The sequence below is a fragment of the Spea bombifrons genome, chromosome 2 (assembly GCF_027358695.1).
Source record: "Spea bombifrons isolate aSpeBom1 chromosome 2, aSpeBom1.2.pri, whole genome shotgun sequence".
Classification (NCBI taxonomy): domain Eukaryota; kingdom Metazoa; phylum Chordata; class Amphibia; order Anura; family Pelobatidae; genus Spea; species Spea bombifrons.
In genome coordinates, this window is record NC_071088.1 from 109,979,800 (window position 1) to 109,997,056 (window position 17,257).

A 17,257-nucleotide genomic window follows, 5' to 3' on the forward strand; every position below is an offset into this window, starting at 1 on the left:
ATATGGCAAACGTTTATTTAAAACGGCATAACAGCAGATGAAGATTAAAAATGAGACCATGGTCTCCATCACGTAACTCAGGAATGACCAGCAGCTCTGGTACGAGTATTTACAACATAAAATACTCATGCCACGCAGTTGGGCACACATGTGGAATTGATTTTAGTCTTCCCTTGAAGACGTCAGTGGGTCTCCTCTACTGAGGATTTGGCTCTACTGAGGATTTGGCCCTCCCGCGACTTTGGTCTGGAGGAGAAGCAAGGGGCTGCATATCCCCTTAGGGGTAGTGTAGCCTCAAAAGACTGTGGACTTGGATTCCCAGGGGCCCTAAAACCCCTCGGAGCACCTTTTTATGCAGAGAGCATGGTTAACCAAAAATCACTTAAATCACTATTTCTTTTATGTTGGAAGCCAATATTAGATTTGATCAGTAAAATGGTGTTATTAAATAGGTAGTCATGCACAGAAAGTTTCAAAGACCAGTAAAGAAAATTAATGGCAGAGCTCAGGGCCACAGGCTTAACTCATTCTGCCATTTGTAGTATAAAGTGACATCTCACTTAAAGTGGCTATGATAAATATTCTGTTGAGAGGGGCTAGGAGGGCTTTGCTATTTAAACCTGGGATTGGATTTGGAGAAAAATGAATTTATTGAAACATTAAACAGATAGACATGGCGATGACAAGTGACTGCATTGTGGACCACTAACATATTCGTGTGTATCTAATGCTCTAATAAATTGACAATCCCTCCAAACAATCCTGTTCTTCAAGAGTCTTAAGTTTTCTACCATGAGTGCTGAAAGTGGGCACTGGTTGTCCCTATTCTCTGAATGCAGCAAAAAGTTGGGTTTCAAGGACCTGGCCCACAGATGAGCAACTCAAATATACAAAAAAAAAAAGTTTTCCAAACCAGCAAATAAATTCCAAGGGTAAACATAATATATTAACACTCTACCTACACCTGTGATATCACGCTTGCTCCAATTAGAAAGGATGCTACAGTCTTTCATACGTTCCTACTGCTCAGTTGCTTGAGGTCCCAACATCTGCATCTCCAGCTGGTCTAAGCTGCAACTTAAGATAACAGAAATTGTAGAGGTCACCCATCTTTAGAGCTCTGTTTAGCTGTGAGACAAAGGAGGATAAACTAGGTTTATACGACACAGGGCCAGCTGGAGTGTTAAGTTATTTTCTAATTAAGGAACAAGAGTGCCAATGCAGAACACAACACCGCAATTCACCGCAGGGCAGCAGCAGCGAAGGACATCTCAGCCGCATTCAGGCTAAGCTGCATTACGTGCTTGTGTTTAAATGTATCGCTCTCTCCAGTGAGGCATTTACAATTAATAAGGACTTCCCATCACCAGGGTGAGGCACGGACGAGGGGGTAGGGGAAAGCAGTGCTGCCAACCTTGGATATTTTTAGCAGCATGGGTCACGTTTTCAAGAAACATTCCTCTTACTCCATTAAACAAAAATAAAACAATGTTTACTTCTGAAACTTTTCAACAGGCCTTTTTGTTTTGAAAAGCACCCCCACCAAAAAAAGAATTAAAAAAAAAATATGAAAGCTCTGCATTTGTTTTAATTAGGTTACAGCGTGGGATTTTTTTTCCTTTTGACTTCGTTCCAGGAGAAGAAGAAAAAAAAGAAAAAGAAAAAAGTACAGTTTTTTTCCCCCTTTCTAAAATTAAGATGTAATCCATACAGTGTCTAAACTCCACTGTTCCTTGTTCCTGCTGTAAAGCAGATCAGTCACATAGATTTGTCATGGGAAAGTACACATAGCAGGCCTGGATCCAATACCTACCAACAGAAAGTCACCCCCTGAACACATACATTGTGGAATTCCTTATACACTACTGTAAAAAAAAAAATGGTAAATGGATTGCCAAAGAAAAAAAATTATAGGTATTGGTTGAGATACCTTCTATCATGACTAACAACAATAATGCCACCTGGATTTATTTTTTTTCATGGATACATGAACCAAATATTTTGGCTTGTTTTCCCACGGTTCATGTGGCTCTACTAAGGTGTGTATCGCATGGGAAATCTGGCTTTGAATGTGATAAGAACGAATAAGCTATACATACGATAGTATGCGTAGCATATTTTTAGTTCTGTTAATGACATTCATTTTAAAGATCATAGATGTTTCTTTAAAAAAATGTACAAAAATATCCATATCCATACCAGGCTGCCACTGAAGTCAACGGAGAGTCATCTCAAGAGAACTTGGGAAAAGTCAAAGCTGCATAACAGTTAATTTGACCATGTTATACTGTAATTTATGTAAAATCAAGTGATCCCAATACTACAACAGTGGCACTACATGTCCTAATTTATTAGGCACACTAAATTTGGGATGAACATTTTCAGGAAAATGTTATAGACCTTGTTTGTTTTAGGTGTGCCCCTCTCCCCATTTAAACCTACCAAAGGTGGGGACAAAAGTACTATAGGTCTGATTTTACAGTAAAGCTCATTATCTGTTGCCATAATTACGTCAATAAAACCAAAAAATGGCATTCTTTTTAAAGATTTTATGAAAAGGGAAGATTACGTTTCATAAATTTGAATTAACGTATAAGGCCCTTACGGGAACTAGACCACAACCGTACCAGATCCATCGCAAGGCTCGGAGGAGGCTGCAAACCGTCGTGGTACAAAAGATTACAGCATTGTATTGTTGCGATTAAGAGGATTGCGCGGGTCTGCACTGCCCCTATCTTGAAGCGTCAGGCAGATATGAAGCAGAAATTTGACTGGAATAAATTGTCACATGCATAAAAGAATTATAAATCTCTAAAGAGGTAGAAGAAAAACAGCTGCTTTCAACAATGGAGGTGTCAGAAAAATCTCGCCTCCCCACACAATATAAAACTACAGAGAACTATTTGATCTCTACATCCCCCCTCTTAAAGAAACAGGAAATAGGGCAGGAAAAGCCACCATCAGAAGCCATTATCAGAAAGGGGCAGGAAGTGAGGTGCCGTCTACTGAGGAAATGGAAGCCAGAGAAGCCCTGCATTCTCTCTCCATTAGGCAGCGTGGCAGGGGGCAAGGCAGGCAGGCGCTAGGCTTTTGAGCCACTGGCCTGAAGCTAGAATCGATTAGTCCCCGTTACGCATGCCTGTGATTCAGAGCACGGCCAGCCATCGCTTTTACAGCACTGCTTTGCCCGCCAGTTGAAAAGCTGTGTAGTTCTTATTTTAAATAGAAGCCAAATGGCCTTCCAGTAAGTGACTAGTGTAGCAGAAACGCTGTGTCACGGAATATTTTATTTCCTTTAATTGGTTTTGCTATTATGAAAACACAGCTATTGGCGAGGCCGCGGCACATCCCTCCAGCTTCCTAATTAACAATTGTGCATCGATGCATCGATCACTCTTCCTGCAACAAAGGAGTCGCTCAGCTCTCTGTCAATTAATGGGTTAAGCACAAGAACCGTTAGTCCACGTGCTTTATTTCCCAACATGGAACACGAGAAACTACTAAGAAGGTCAAACACCCCCAAACACAATACTTACATACAAAACTCGCTTACAGCATTTGTTAATCCCTCAGTCACAACGATATCATGCCACTGCTTAACAATCTAATAAATCCAATCAAGCATTAGAAGTGCAAGAAAAGGCATATGGTTCGTGCATGTATTCTCTCACTGTAATAGCGATACTAATCTGCTGGTGCCCTGCAATTCAGAAGCAGTGTAACAATGTAAAGTATAGCTATAATTAGTAAGGAGTTACTATAAGACAAAATAAAAATAGAGCGCCGACAGGAAGCATTTTTGGTTTGTTTGTATCAAAAGGTGGTAGTACTTGTGGAATTAAATGTCCCAAAGGACAGGCAGTGCAAGCTTTTTAGTACACTTCCTGCTTCTCAAAGGGCTGACGTTCACACACACTATATATATTATTACACATTATATATATATATATTATTACACATTATATATATATATATATATATATTATTATTAATAATAATAAAAACAAAACCAGCGCACACAATGATTTTGCACTGGAAGCAATGCATTACCAAAGCAATCAGCATGTGAGAAAGCAATGATCTTGTATCAAACAAAACAGATACATTATTATTATTATTATTATTATTATTATGGTTTTATATAGCGCCAAATTCCGTAGCACTGTACAATGGGTGGACAGGACATAACAAGTAGTATGTAACATAACAATTTGACTTACAGAGACAACAAGTGAGGAAGGCCCTGATCAAACTAAAAAGGTCATTTTATTCACATGTTTATTATGTACGGCACAGGGCTGGGGGGGTTCATTAGAATATAGAAATATAATAATAAATAGGAAGTTAATAGACTACATCTGGTACAACATGCTTTGTAGAAAAGAATCAGAAGTGGTTGAGGCTAATACATTGATAATCAGCAATGTCAAAGTTTAGAGAGCACTATTTTTGTAACCGAGTCACATATCTAGGTTTTGTGCCAATGCAAACAAATAAGGTTAGAACCCTCATATCCGTTCTGAGAAAAATCAGGAATCTGGCAAAATTCAAATCTCCCAAACCTGACTCTCAGCCCTTAAATGGAGAAGTTTTACTTTACTGAGAGGGTGGTAGATAAATGGAACAGCCTCACAGCGGAAGTGGTAAAGGCTAAAACAGTGAGGGAGAATGTAAACATGTGTGAGGAATGCAAGAGTTGCATCTACAAAAGGACTCTTGAAAGCTGTAACGGTAAACCAAGACGATGCGCATGCATGAGACACAAACAGGTCCCTGAAATTAAGTGGATTAGCATAATATGTTAACCAGATAAACAGCATACATAACGTATAATGGAGTTTAGCACCTCTTCAACAGCATAATTCTGGCAAAATGCTAACATTTTAGTCAACTGGCGCTGCGCACGTCCCATTACCTGGTTATGTAGGATCTTAAAATCTAGTGACTGATCCCTGAACGCTTCTAAGACATGTATATCCCAAAGCATACACATCTCTTCTATCACCGGAAAATACACTGAATTACAACCTTGACAACAGCGTGACCATACCCCAACCATTTCAACAGAATGAAGAAAAAAAGGGGGGGCTTTTATTTATGGTGAATTTTAACTTCAAAGGGTGAGGCTTCTTTGATGTTCCAGAGACTGCCTGTGACTTGACAGGTTTATTTTGTCCTTTTCACATTCACTAAATCTACAGGCTGTATTGTAACCTTGCAAAGATGCCTTGTGATCAGTAACAAAGATATAATGAACAAAAAAAAAAAAAAAAATTACATGTATTGGAATAAGGAGTATATATTATATATATATACACACACACAAAAAAAAACCACACACTTAGAAACTTAGAAGATAAATGGTACACACACTAATATAGTTTGTCATGAAGATTAAAAAAATATACAATATATGTTTAAATAGAAAAGCATTAAATGCGACATAGTAGTGGAACAGCAGCTTTAACATTCTAAAACACACAGGTTACTCTAATGGCAGTTAAGGAGGCTAGCGTAAAAGAAAACTCTTTTCATGGCCATTTCCCTTTGCGCGGAACTCCCTTTTAAAACAAAAAAAAACCCTGAAACCCACCAAAACGCTTACTTTGGAGTTATACTAAAAATACATGCTTTGCAATAATTTTCTCTTTTATATTGGAAAAAGGAGCCTGTCTGGCTTGTTAGGTTTGTACAGCTGTGGCTTATGGGTATTGTGCTCCTGTACATTTCATTGCTCCCCCCCCCCACACACCATTTTTTATTAAATCCAGCCAGAGGGCGTGGAGACTTTGGTTTTATGGAGGGGTAAAAAAAGAATTCTCAATGTTCGCTGAAAGGGATGGTGCAGTCGGCTTTGGGGAAAGCGCGATGATATGCGGTCAGTTGAGGAATGAACCAAAAGCATTGGGACTAAGAAGAAAAAAAATAGATGAGCTCACTTATTGAGGAGCCAAGAGTGCTCCAGATGTTAGTACGATGTAATTTGGTTTCTGCTGCCATTTCGGTACTGAACTTTTGTTTGTCTTTTGAAGCGGATGCATGTACTTTGAGTATGAAGTGTATACAAATCATAATGGAAAAGCCGTATGTGCACGCATTAAAATAAACCTCATATACATTATTAGAGGAAAAAACATTGCATTCCCCTCCTCTAACCACCACACGCCAAATAATATTGGTGGCAGCTCTTGTTTAGTTCCCTTTCTTCTTCAACTTGAAGTCATGAAAGAATGCAAAGTCTGGAACTTTAAGGGTTGCAATCCACAAACTGCTGTATTTCATTTTGCTTGAGACCGTCAGTATGTTAGCGGTTACTGGAAGGAGGACAGCTATGCCTCGCTCCATTCCACTTATTTCAAGCATCTTGTAACTTCCCTTTCAGTGAATAAAATTTAAGCTCAACGCCGCACCATCCAATCAACAAATTATTACAAAGAGTTGCCCCAACCAGGCCCAAACTGGCCATGTGGAAAATACATAATGGGCAGTCACTCATTTACAGCTGGTGGCTGCAATAATCAACCAAACTACTAGTGAGATACCACAAGACCATATTTCAGTCATTTTACAACAAATACTTATGGTGGGGCAAATAACATAAAACTATTAAATAACAAAAAAAAATTAAATGCCTCTACATGCCATGGTGGTGGTATATAGGGCCCCCATCAGGAATCTTAATTAATGCCCGGACACCAATGCCTATCCCATTAGACAGCCCATGCATCAATTAAGACACTATACATGTCATATATATATATATATATATATATATATATATATATATATATATATATATATATATATATATATATATATATATATATATATATATATATATATATATATATATATATATATATATTTAATTATAAATCACACATATATATTATACAAAGTACTCTGGAAAAGTTTTAGGCAGGTGTGAAAATGCTATAAAGCAGATATGTTAATAAAGGCTTACCCCGCTTTAAAAAGGACATTCACGGGCAAGGACACTCGCAAGTAAGGATAAAGCAGCAGCACAAACATTCCCCAGTTTACATCTGCGCGTTAGTTCATACTTTCAGCGTCTTGTGCCTTTCGCGTTTTGTAAGTGCATTAATAAATGAAAAAGAGGTGGTACTTCATTTTTAACTACTTTCTCTTTTACACCCATGCTCTGACCCCATCGCGTATGTTAATGTGGGGGATGCCTCTAATTTATCATTTAAGAAAATGCATAGTGAGTGAACAGAAGAAAATCCTCTGTTCCCACCCATTCACACACACACCCCCTTTGTTATTTCAGGAAGGAGTAGGCCGTTACCAGTTCTGTTCACCCAAGGTCCTCACACACTATATATCTGGGCCCTGGGAAATGGCATCATATCCTGGCACTCAGACTTAGTATGTTAGGCCCGAGAAAGCGGAACCTGCAGCGCCAGCCTGGCGCTATGCTGGGCGGGGGGGGGGATGTGTTGTTGAGGCTGGTGTTGGGGCCTAATAAAAACGTCCCCAAACCTGAGCCATACGTTATTGTCGATGTTGCATTCTCCCCTCGTTGTATTATTGCTTGGGAATCTACTAGTACTATATGGATAAAATGAAAACAATAAAAAAAATATACCTGCCTATACATATACATTCTATAGGAAAAGCTCTACCAGAAATGCAAACATATAGCCTGCATTGGATCACAGGGTGTAACTCAGCTATATAGTGGGGAAGCTGAAGGCATATAATGCAACAATATAAAGGCATGTATGTTTGTAATGGGGAGAGTAGCAGACAGTATGATTTTACAGATGGTATTTTCCAAAAGTAATCTTCTATAAAAATCGTCAGAGTCCTTTTTTTTTTTTTTTTTTTTTTTTTTTTTTTAGACAACGCAAAACGAGTACAGTGAATGGATTCTTACCTTCAGGTGACCGAGTACACAGCAGCGCCGCATGTTCTGCTGAGGACGGCAAAAACAGAACTGCATAGGTTTCATTAGCTACGCACTTTCAATACTAATTTACTTTGGGGTTTAAAGCACCTCCATCTAATGCAAATTCAGACAGAAAGGGAAGCGAGATTCACAAGAACTTCTGCAGTTCAGTACAGGAGAATGAATTTTACGTTTGGAAAAACAAATCCTAAGATTCACACAGGTAGCAAGTCACCGGAAACAATGAAGAATAATATGCAGTTGTTACCCATAGGAAATTAAACACCCATCTCTATTGCCTCCTGGAACTCTTACTTATAAGGGTTGGCTTGTTGTGGAGTATGCAACACACTCACAGTTGAAGATGTGCTCACATGAATGCATCTCGTGCAAGCCAAGGAGCTGAGAGGTGTGAAAAGACAAACAATTTGAAGACTACACTCAACTATCAAAAGCTGCAATCGTGTATCATTAACATATAAGTAGAGCTGCGCATGTAAATGTGTCTGGGTATCCAGTGGCTGTAAACAACGAACTTCAAACACTATGGACATTCACTAAAACCTACAACCAAGATGCTGTGAATTTGAAAGACAGGGCAGTTGCGAAGTGTTCCCCAGATGCTGGGCTAGGGAAACCAGATGTCACCTTTTTTCTCAGGAGACATTGCTCTGATCAAGACTCGTGTCCCTAGAATTTTCTCCTAAGACCTCGTTAAGCCTAAAGGAAACATTTATTTGCTTCAAAATATTGACTACTTACTCAACCACATAAAATTCTGTTTCAGCTGATATATATTATTCCATATTACCACAGAGCACAATCACGATTTTGAAACCAAAACTATGCAGGCTATACGATCTCATTGATATTTGGCAATGTTATACTTTAGAGAGCACAATTTTTGCAACCAAGTGAAATATCTAGTATTTGTGCCCATTATACCCGTTCTAAGAAAACTGAATGCTAAAAATCAGGTATCTGGCAAAATTCAAATCTCCCACAACTCTCAACCCTTAAAACAGACTTTAGTGTAAAGAATTTTACAGAGAGGGTGGAAGATAATGATCTTTTGAAGAAGCTGCAGCATACAATCTTCTCTGTAGTCCCAAATATCATGGCACTCACAAGAGTCTGGGTAGACCCCCTGAAGCGTTTGCCTTGATGAGTAATCCACATATGTGCTTTGGCAAGCAGGACATGTGTTATGCCAAACACCACATCTCCCGCACATTTAGAAGCAAGAGGTAAACGCATACAGGGGAATTCTGTATCCATCCATGCAATTCCAAGAGGGACACAACTGTAATTTAAAGTGCTTTTGATGACTCGAGTCTCCCATTAAGAGAAAAATGTTTCACATATTTTAAACAGTTCAAAACATCTATAAGTCGTATGTGCAGCTGCACCTATCTAGCCATGTTATACTGTCACAGCGTGCAGCTGCACACCGAAGAACTGATGAGCTAAGCAAGCAACGGTAAAGGTAAGTGTGCGGTGCCACCAGCAAGCGGTTTACCAGATGGCCAGTCCAGGCCTGAATATGTATGTATCCATACAGCCAACATTTCAGGCATCCAATTCGGGACATCTGTGTTTGAGGAGCGTGCATGGCTAGAGGCTGGGAGGGGTTGGAGCCCCTTTACAAATGACTGTGAATCTGCTTCCCTCTCTGTAGTTAGAAAAAGTTAAATCCCATTCAGATTCAATTTAAGAGATCTTAATTACATTTCCTAGATATATTTTGAGTGAAAACAAGTGCATCTTCCAACATGAGATCACAGACAGTGCAGAAAATCTCCACCGATCGAACAGTAGGCAGCGTCAAGGCTGTCAGTGTTTCCTTATGCGGTTTGCTGCAAGCCAAACAAAATGTGTGCAATTTAAGAATTATGTGCTAAATTCTAAAAATTCCAAAGGGGATCAATTTGTTTTTGGAATGGAAGCTAATGCCTATACAAACCTAAGACGTGTTATATTAGTCTTGGCCCATCATGGGAAACACAATGGATAACAGACAGAACAGTCTTTAGCCGAGTGATCTGGGAGAGAGTGAGAGTATGAGTGGGTGTAACTGAATCTCATCTTACATACAGATACACAAACCAAATTTAAGCAGTGACCCAAAAATCACTCTTTCCTTCTTTGACGTCTCTATTTTCTAGAAGCTCAACAAGTTTGCTGGACATTGGTCTATCACAGTGTTCTACAGGTGTAAAACCATGGATTTGCATGATCAAGTTACTACTCATCTCTGGTTGGTCAGAGTCAATTCAGGTAGTGTTAATAAGGGAGATAACAACAGCTATACCTAGATTTATGGAAAAACCCAGTAACTGTGCATGATCATTAAGGTGAACTTTTTTTTTTCCGCTGTAATTACCAGGTTACAAAATAGATGCCCTGCATAGAAGACATAAAATGCATAATGCCTTAGGGTAGAGGAGGTCAAATGGTAGAGTTGAAGAACTTAATGCTATTGTTCCCTGGGTCTTTAACCAGACCTTCTCCAAGGGAAGGAATTCTTTTGCTTTCAGCAAAGTATTTGTTACTGGAAACCAGAAAATAGTATTAAAAACAAATGCCAGTTTGCCATCACAAGCCACACAGAGACAGGGGAAAGAAATATATTATATAAATAAATTATATATATATATATATATATATATATATATATATATATATATATATATATATATATATATATATATATATATATATATATATATATATTTTTATTACTAGCATCACATTAAAAGGTAGCTTTCAATAATTGTTCAATCCTGGTTTTCACATGTTTTCAGATACAGATTAGCCATTTGTAAAATGTTCTAGCTGTGTTACCCGAGCCTGACCTACCAAACACTCCGACTCCCCATTATACTGCCTTGTATTAAAAAAATATAAAGAGGAAGTCCGATAGAAAAATAAGACAGTATAAAGGAGTGAATGTGTTTTGTCTAGTAGATTGGGCTTAGATGACATGCAAATTGCTAAAATGCCACCACCTGAAACCATTGGTTTTAAAAAAAGAAAAATAGACAGTTTGAAAAAGCGGTTTCAAAGTCACCCAAAATATCACACGACTCCCTACAACATCAGCTTCCATTTCTGTAGTTTATTGGAAGAAAAATACATAAAATGATAAAATAAAACCTACTTTTCTTCAGTGCTAAAATGAATTACCCTATCTAGCAGTGAATTAAACCCTAGAAATATGCCAGTTCGTTATTCTGATGTACACCAGCCTTGTAGCTTAAAAGTGACCTTATTTCAGAAGTACTTTTAACGGAATGCGGCAAACCCTATCAAATATCTCTGGTGTTAAAGTGTATATAATGTGAATGGAGCGACTATTTGTTTCACAAGAATGCCCCTTATTCATAATCCCCTTAGTGATTTCTGAGTAAACAGGAAAAAAAAGGCTACAGCAATCAGATCCAACCACCGTTTATACGAAGACTAAATGGGTGGGGTACATTCTTCACTTTAAAAATAATTTTGTAATAAAACAAAAAATAAATCTCAAAAAGATTACATCATTTCCATATTGTCTTCTATGGAGTGACTTCGCAAGTGGGCTGGGCTAGCCTTCAGTGGAGGAATGCATAGGGTGGGGTTAGCATCTTAGGTGGGCAGGGAGTGGGAGGAGCAGTGGGCAGGGACTGGGAGGAGTAGTAGGCAGGGTCAAAACTGCTGTCCCGCCCAGAGAATAAGAAATATTGGTCCACAGAACTTAGGAAGCAGCCCTTCACCCGGAGACTCCAGGTCAAACCTGGAGAGTTTCCAAGTATGCATATTTCCCTTTTCTTATCATAAATAAGAAACACATACTTATTAATAACAATGATCCCATTTCCCATTTAATTTGCTTTACGTTTTACTCATGAAATATTAGATTTAGACAAGTTTTGGTCATAAACACAAAGATGTCCATTCCAGAATGTTAACCCACTGACAATTCCTAAGCATAGATCTGCAGCACCCTTTGTACACCACTGACTATTCTTTATATGCACGCCTATGCAAGATTATATGCAGAAAGTTGTCCAGAACTAAAAGTAACTGCGTATGACTTATTTTTTGCTGAAAAAGTTATTTCACTGGCATGCATAACTGGAGCAAGTTACTCCGCCCAAGTAAGTTCGACTGATCTCCCAGAGCTATCAAAGATGGCTATTTGATGAAAATGCAAAATATCCAACTTCGAGTCACAGCCCGTGAGAAAACAGTGAAACCCTATTTATATAACCAAACAATTAAAGGATGTCAAATTTCTATTTAAAACAATCTTTGCGATGGAAGAACAATGATTTGGTCGTGCCGTGGCGAGAAGACAGCCGAAAGGGCAAACTTATGGCGATATGTCTGCATGTGGGTATAAAAATCCCACTGGAGGTTAAATCACAGAGGATTAATATTACGTGCCATTTTTCACTGTGAAAATATCAAGACATGAAAACATCCATTATAACTCAACTGATGGAATACAGCATTAAAAATAGTAAACTTACTTCCCCTACTGGCTAATTCTGGTAACAATAATAATAATAACATGAAGAAGAAGAAGAAGAAGAGCAATGATAGGTGTGATATGATGTGCGCTATATCCACACAGGTATCATTAAAATAGAAGTGTGCATTGAGTGTTTCTACCAATAACCCAAGGAAATAACCCAATAACGCCTTCTGCGGGGGTTAAATCCTAAAGTACTGGGAGGATGCTTGCATCCATTAAGGGTATATCTGGGGTATCATGGAATATGATCCAAATGGGTTTATTCACTAAAGAGAGAGTTATAAGGAGGTTCTTCCCCAATGGATTCTCACTCGGGTTGACCCTTCAAAATGTGAATAAACTCCAGAGTTTCTGGTTTAATTAACAGATATGGTCATCAAGCTTGGAGCCAATTCAATCTTTCTCCTTACTGATCGGAGTATACTTGAAACTCTTCTAGTATTTCTCTTGTGACATTCGGAAGTCTCAGGGACAGCTCATTTAGAAAGCCCCATAAGGTTACATTATGACAAAACCTAAAAATCCAAACAAATCCGGTCTACAAACAGAAGAAAGCCCATATATATATTATTTTATTTGGTAAGAGATTTTGGTAGAAGTTTTCCACTCATCCTAAAATGCCTATTAATACCCCATCTAACAGAGCACCTCAAAGCCAACAAGCCATCCATACCTATTCTTCATTTTTTTCCCAAAATAAACAAGATCAGGAGGTAACTCGGGGGAAAACCATCAAATTGTAGTTTAAAATAATTCCGTTTAATCTACTTTACTCGACATTATCCGCTACACATTTCTGCGAGGCCTCCGCAATCTGTCAGGAGGTTTAACTCCCAAGCAGCGATACAGAAATTCAGGGTATTACTGACCTTAATAACTTTGAGCAGAGACGGCACAAAACACCATTTATCTTTGAATAAAAACCTGAAGATCAAGCCACACTGTACTGCAAAATAAATAAATAAAAAAAGAGCTCTGGAGTACATAAAGTAACTGTTTACTCCTTAATTAGTAATACCGCAGCCTAATCAAGGGGTAACGCGACTTCAGAAGTGCCTCCAGTCATCAGCCATGAGCTAGCTAACGCAACCAGAATTAACAATAATGTTTTGGTCTCAAACCGTGGGATTCCAAGAAAATGTTTGCCATACAATGCAGTTTTTTATGGAAAGAAGAAAAATTGTAAGCCCCCCCGAAACGTTTTACCATTCCTGTACATTTTTTTACTTGCAGAAGCCAGTAGCAACGTCTGAAAATTGGTTTGCAAGATGTATTAAAAAATTAAAATAACGCAGGCCAAGTTCCAGATTAAACATCATCAATCTATCATAGCCGTTAACGTAATCGAGATGTTATTTAGCTCCTAGTTATGGAATAGTGACAAGCAATGACAAGGGTTTACATTTTGGTACAAAAATAAATAAATCATAAAACTTGAGGAATCAGCTGGGACATTGCATTGGCTGCCATGGCAACTGCACCAGTTTAACCTCTTTGCACCAGAACTGCAACTATACAGAATATCAAACGAGTTTGGAAAGTGAGCCAAGGGATTTAGATGCCAATCATGTTACAATACCGATTTTATGAAGAAACAATCCAACTACGAAATAATTTAGCCTTTTATATTTATATAACACATATATACATAGAGCAGCATACTGAGTTGTTACATAATGTGGTCGTGCAGGAATACTAAGAATTCCAAGGCCCCGTCCTGTTATGACGTTGCAGATTGCATGATCAGCCTATGACACTATTATCAAGTCTGATGCCGGCTTTGATTTAGGACGGTGCCGGTGTTACTGTACGCGGGCACCGAGCGCATCCACATGCTTTTTACACACAATAGGACTTCCCTCCTCCTCTCTCCTACATGTTGCCCATATGTGCCTCCTACTCGCCACACCCCCAGCACACAGGCTCCCCACCACACTGATTGCCCGTGTCTGGCATTGTGTCTATCAAGCCCCCTGATCGCACAGCGCCGTCTACTCCAGCCCCTGGGTCTCTCGCTGTAAAGCCCGCAGTCCCCCGGCCGTGCCGTCTCTTGCCCCGCACTCTCACCTCGCGCAGATCACCGACCTTCCCTCTCGATCCGGTTTGTGTCCCACTTTTGAATAAACCCCCTACAGGTACCCGCAGCCTGGTGCGGCCTCGGCCTTGTGACGTCACCAATTTAAAGCCCCACCTCCGCAGCCAATCAGAAGCAGCCTTAAACAACTGCTAGCCAGATGTTTCCCATTTGCAAGCGAAGGCATCCCGGAGGTGTGGAGCCCGTGCGGGGGTAGGAGGGGGGTCTTTACCAAAACACAGAGCTGGCATACCGACAGAAACAGCCGTCACGGTAAATAGCAGCGTGTGGCAGGCCAGGCATACATGAACTGATTGTGCTGCACTTTACATACATGATCTGATTGTGCTGCACTTTACATACGTGAACTGATTGTGCTGCACTTTACATACATGATCTGATTGTTCTGCACTTTGCATACATGATTTGATTGCGTTGCACTTTACATACATGAACTGATTGCGCTGTACTTTACATACATGATCTGATTGTGCTGCACTGTGCATACATGATTTGATTGCGCTGCACTTTGCATACATGATTTTATTGCGTTGCACTTTGCATACATGAACTGATTGCGCTGCACTTTGCATACATGATTTGATTGCGCTGCACTTTCCATACATGAACTTTACATACATGTCTGCGTTCAGGCCGTTACAGATCTTCACTGCACACGTTTATTATTAAAAAATTAAATGCAAATCAGAAGAATTGAAGCAAATTTGGGTTAAGAAGATACCTTTTATTGACAAACAAGTATAATAGATTGCAAGCTTTGCAGACCATCTAGATCCCTTCTCCATGCATATTATTTGAAGAACAGACCTAGATTATCTTAAAATACTTCAGTTAGCCAATTCAGGCATCATCTTAACCAAATTTCCCCTTTTTTTCTCTTTCTATAATAGATTACAAGCTTTGGAGACTATCAAGGTCTCTTCTTCAGCCATATTATATACAAAGAAGAGAACTATATATAGTCTTAAAAGCTTGCAATCTATTATACTTAAAAAAGTGTCATCTTTACCAATGTTTTTACATTTACTTTCTTCGGCTAATGTGGGAAAATAGTTTAACTTAATCCTAAACGATGGCAATGTATCAATGCCATCATTATTTATATAGCGCCAGCAGATTCCGTAGCGCTGTTACAGCGAAAATATTTAAGAAAGACAATTTAAAATGAATAATAACATTAAACCACATTAAGACATACTGGTACAAAAAGAGAAGAGGGTCCTGGTCTTGTGAGCTTACAATCTATGGAGATCATGTAAAATACCGCTATAGAGAAGTAATAAGCGCAACACACGTGTCGTCTGGACAAATAGCTCGGAAGATCATATACATACATACAGGAACATGTATTCTTACCCCAGTTACACGTCTTTGCTGAGGAATCACCCGGAATTTGTCAACGTCTTGCCCTTCTCACTTCCCTCTTCCAAGACACATGACAGCAAGGGCAGGGCTACAGATACAAGAAACAATCAGGCCACTGATCGGGAGGGGAGATAAGGCCCGTTTATAGCTCAGGACCCACAAAATCTTGAGGTCAGACCTCAGGAAAAATAACTGACACAAAGATACTTTGTGATAACAAGAGGAGCAGCTTAGACTATCAGCGATCTGATCGCAACACAGATAGTGGCCATAAATACTCGCATATCAAGCACATACCACTGAGTAACATATATGACAGCATAGAACCCCTGAAAAAGAGGTCCTGGCGGGACAACCAGAGATAGCCGACAGCAGCCCCAGCTCTTTTCTTTAGACTACAACTCCCACCAGCCCTGTGTTGGCAGAGGGTAATGGGAGTTGTATCAGTGGAGGTAGGGAAACAATTTGTCAGACTGCTGTAGTGGGACGTGATTCAGCGAACAAAAATGCAATTGCAAAGGATCATGAGAGTTTAACTTTGCAAACGTTTACAGGAAACATGCGCACAAGCTCACAGTTATTATTAGGAGCATCGTCATTTATTTATAAAGCGTCAGCCTGTTTTAAACATACCCAAAAGCATCATTAAAGATTCCTTCCTTCCATGATCTGCATTTCACCCTCCCACTATATATATATACATACACACACACACACACACACATATATATATACATACACACATATATATATATATATATACATACACGTATATATACATACACACACACATATATATATACACATGGCTCAGATGGCCCTTAACTTACCTGCTAAGACGACCCTTTAAATGTTCGCGTAGTTCACATATGGATGGGGCTACGCCTAGCTACTGGCTCACATGACTAGTTGAAATGTCTTGTACCGTGTAACAAATAGTACATCATGTTGCTCCCAGCCCCGCACTGTCCTGTTATGAGGCTTACAGCATCTGGGTCTCATTTACCCTTCCAGAGCGCAGCCAGGGATTGCATTCCCCTTATGTTTACATTAGTGCTGTTTGCTTCAAATCCCAATGGCGGAAACAGAAGCTCTGTCCAAGGAGTCCTTTTTTTTTTTTCCTGAGGCCGCTGCATACTAAGAGGCCCTTGTACTGAAATAAAGACTCAGTGAGACCCCTCTCTGGAACATGCTTCTAAATTCTCCTTCCGTATAGGATGTCTATGAATACACCGTCCAATCTTCCAAATGTGGAACAACACAGTGATTTAAAACCCCAGCCTCAAGCAAGAGCATCGTCAGTTAACAACATTAGAAGAAAGGACGGATATATATATATATATATACACATACATACATACATGTA

General features: G+C 39.2%; 1 protein-coding gene across 3 annotated transcripts in view; it reads right to left on the reverse strand.

Annotated features, from left to right (window-relative positions):
* The window catches only part of NCKAP5L (NCK associated protein 5 like), a 39,620-nt gene extending 22,764 nt beyond the window's left edge, over window positions 1–16,856 (reverse strand). The window contains exons 1-2 of one of the 3 annotated variants that reach the window (XM_053455556.1): window positions 16,735–16,856; window positions 15,883–15,979 (exon numbers count right to left, since the gene is read on the reverse strand). The gene's annotated coding sequence lies outside the window, so the exon portion shown is untranslated. Of the gene's footprint in view, window positions 1–14,498; window positions 14,595–15,882; window positions 15,980–16,734 lie in introns of those variants that run through there. The other 2 variants (XM_053455554.1, XM_053455553.1) reach the window with 2 other exon arrangements.
* Between the last annotated feature and the right edge of the window lie 401 nt (window positions 16,857–17,257).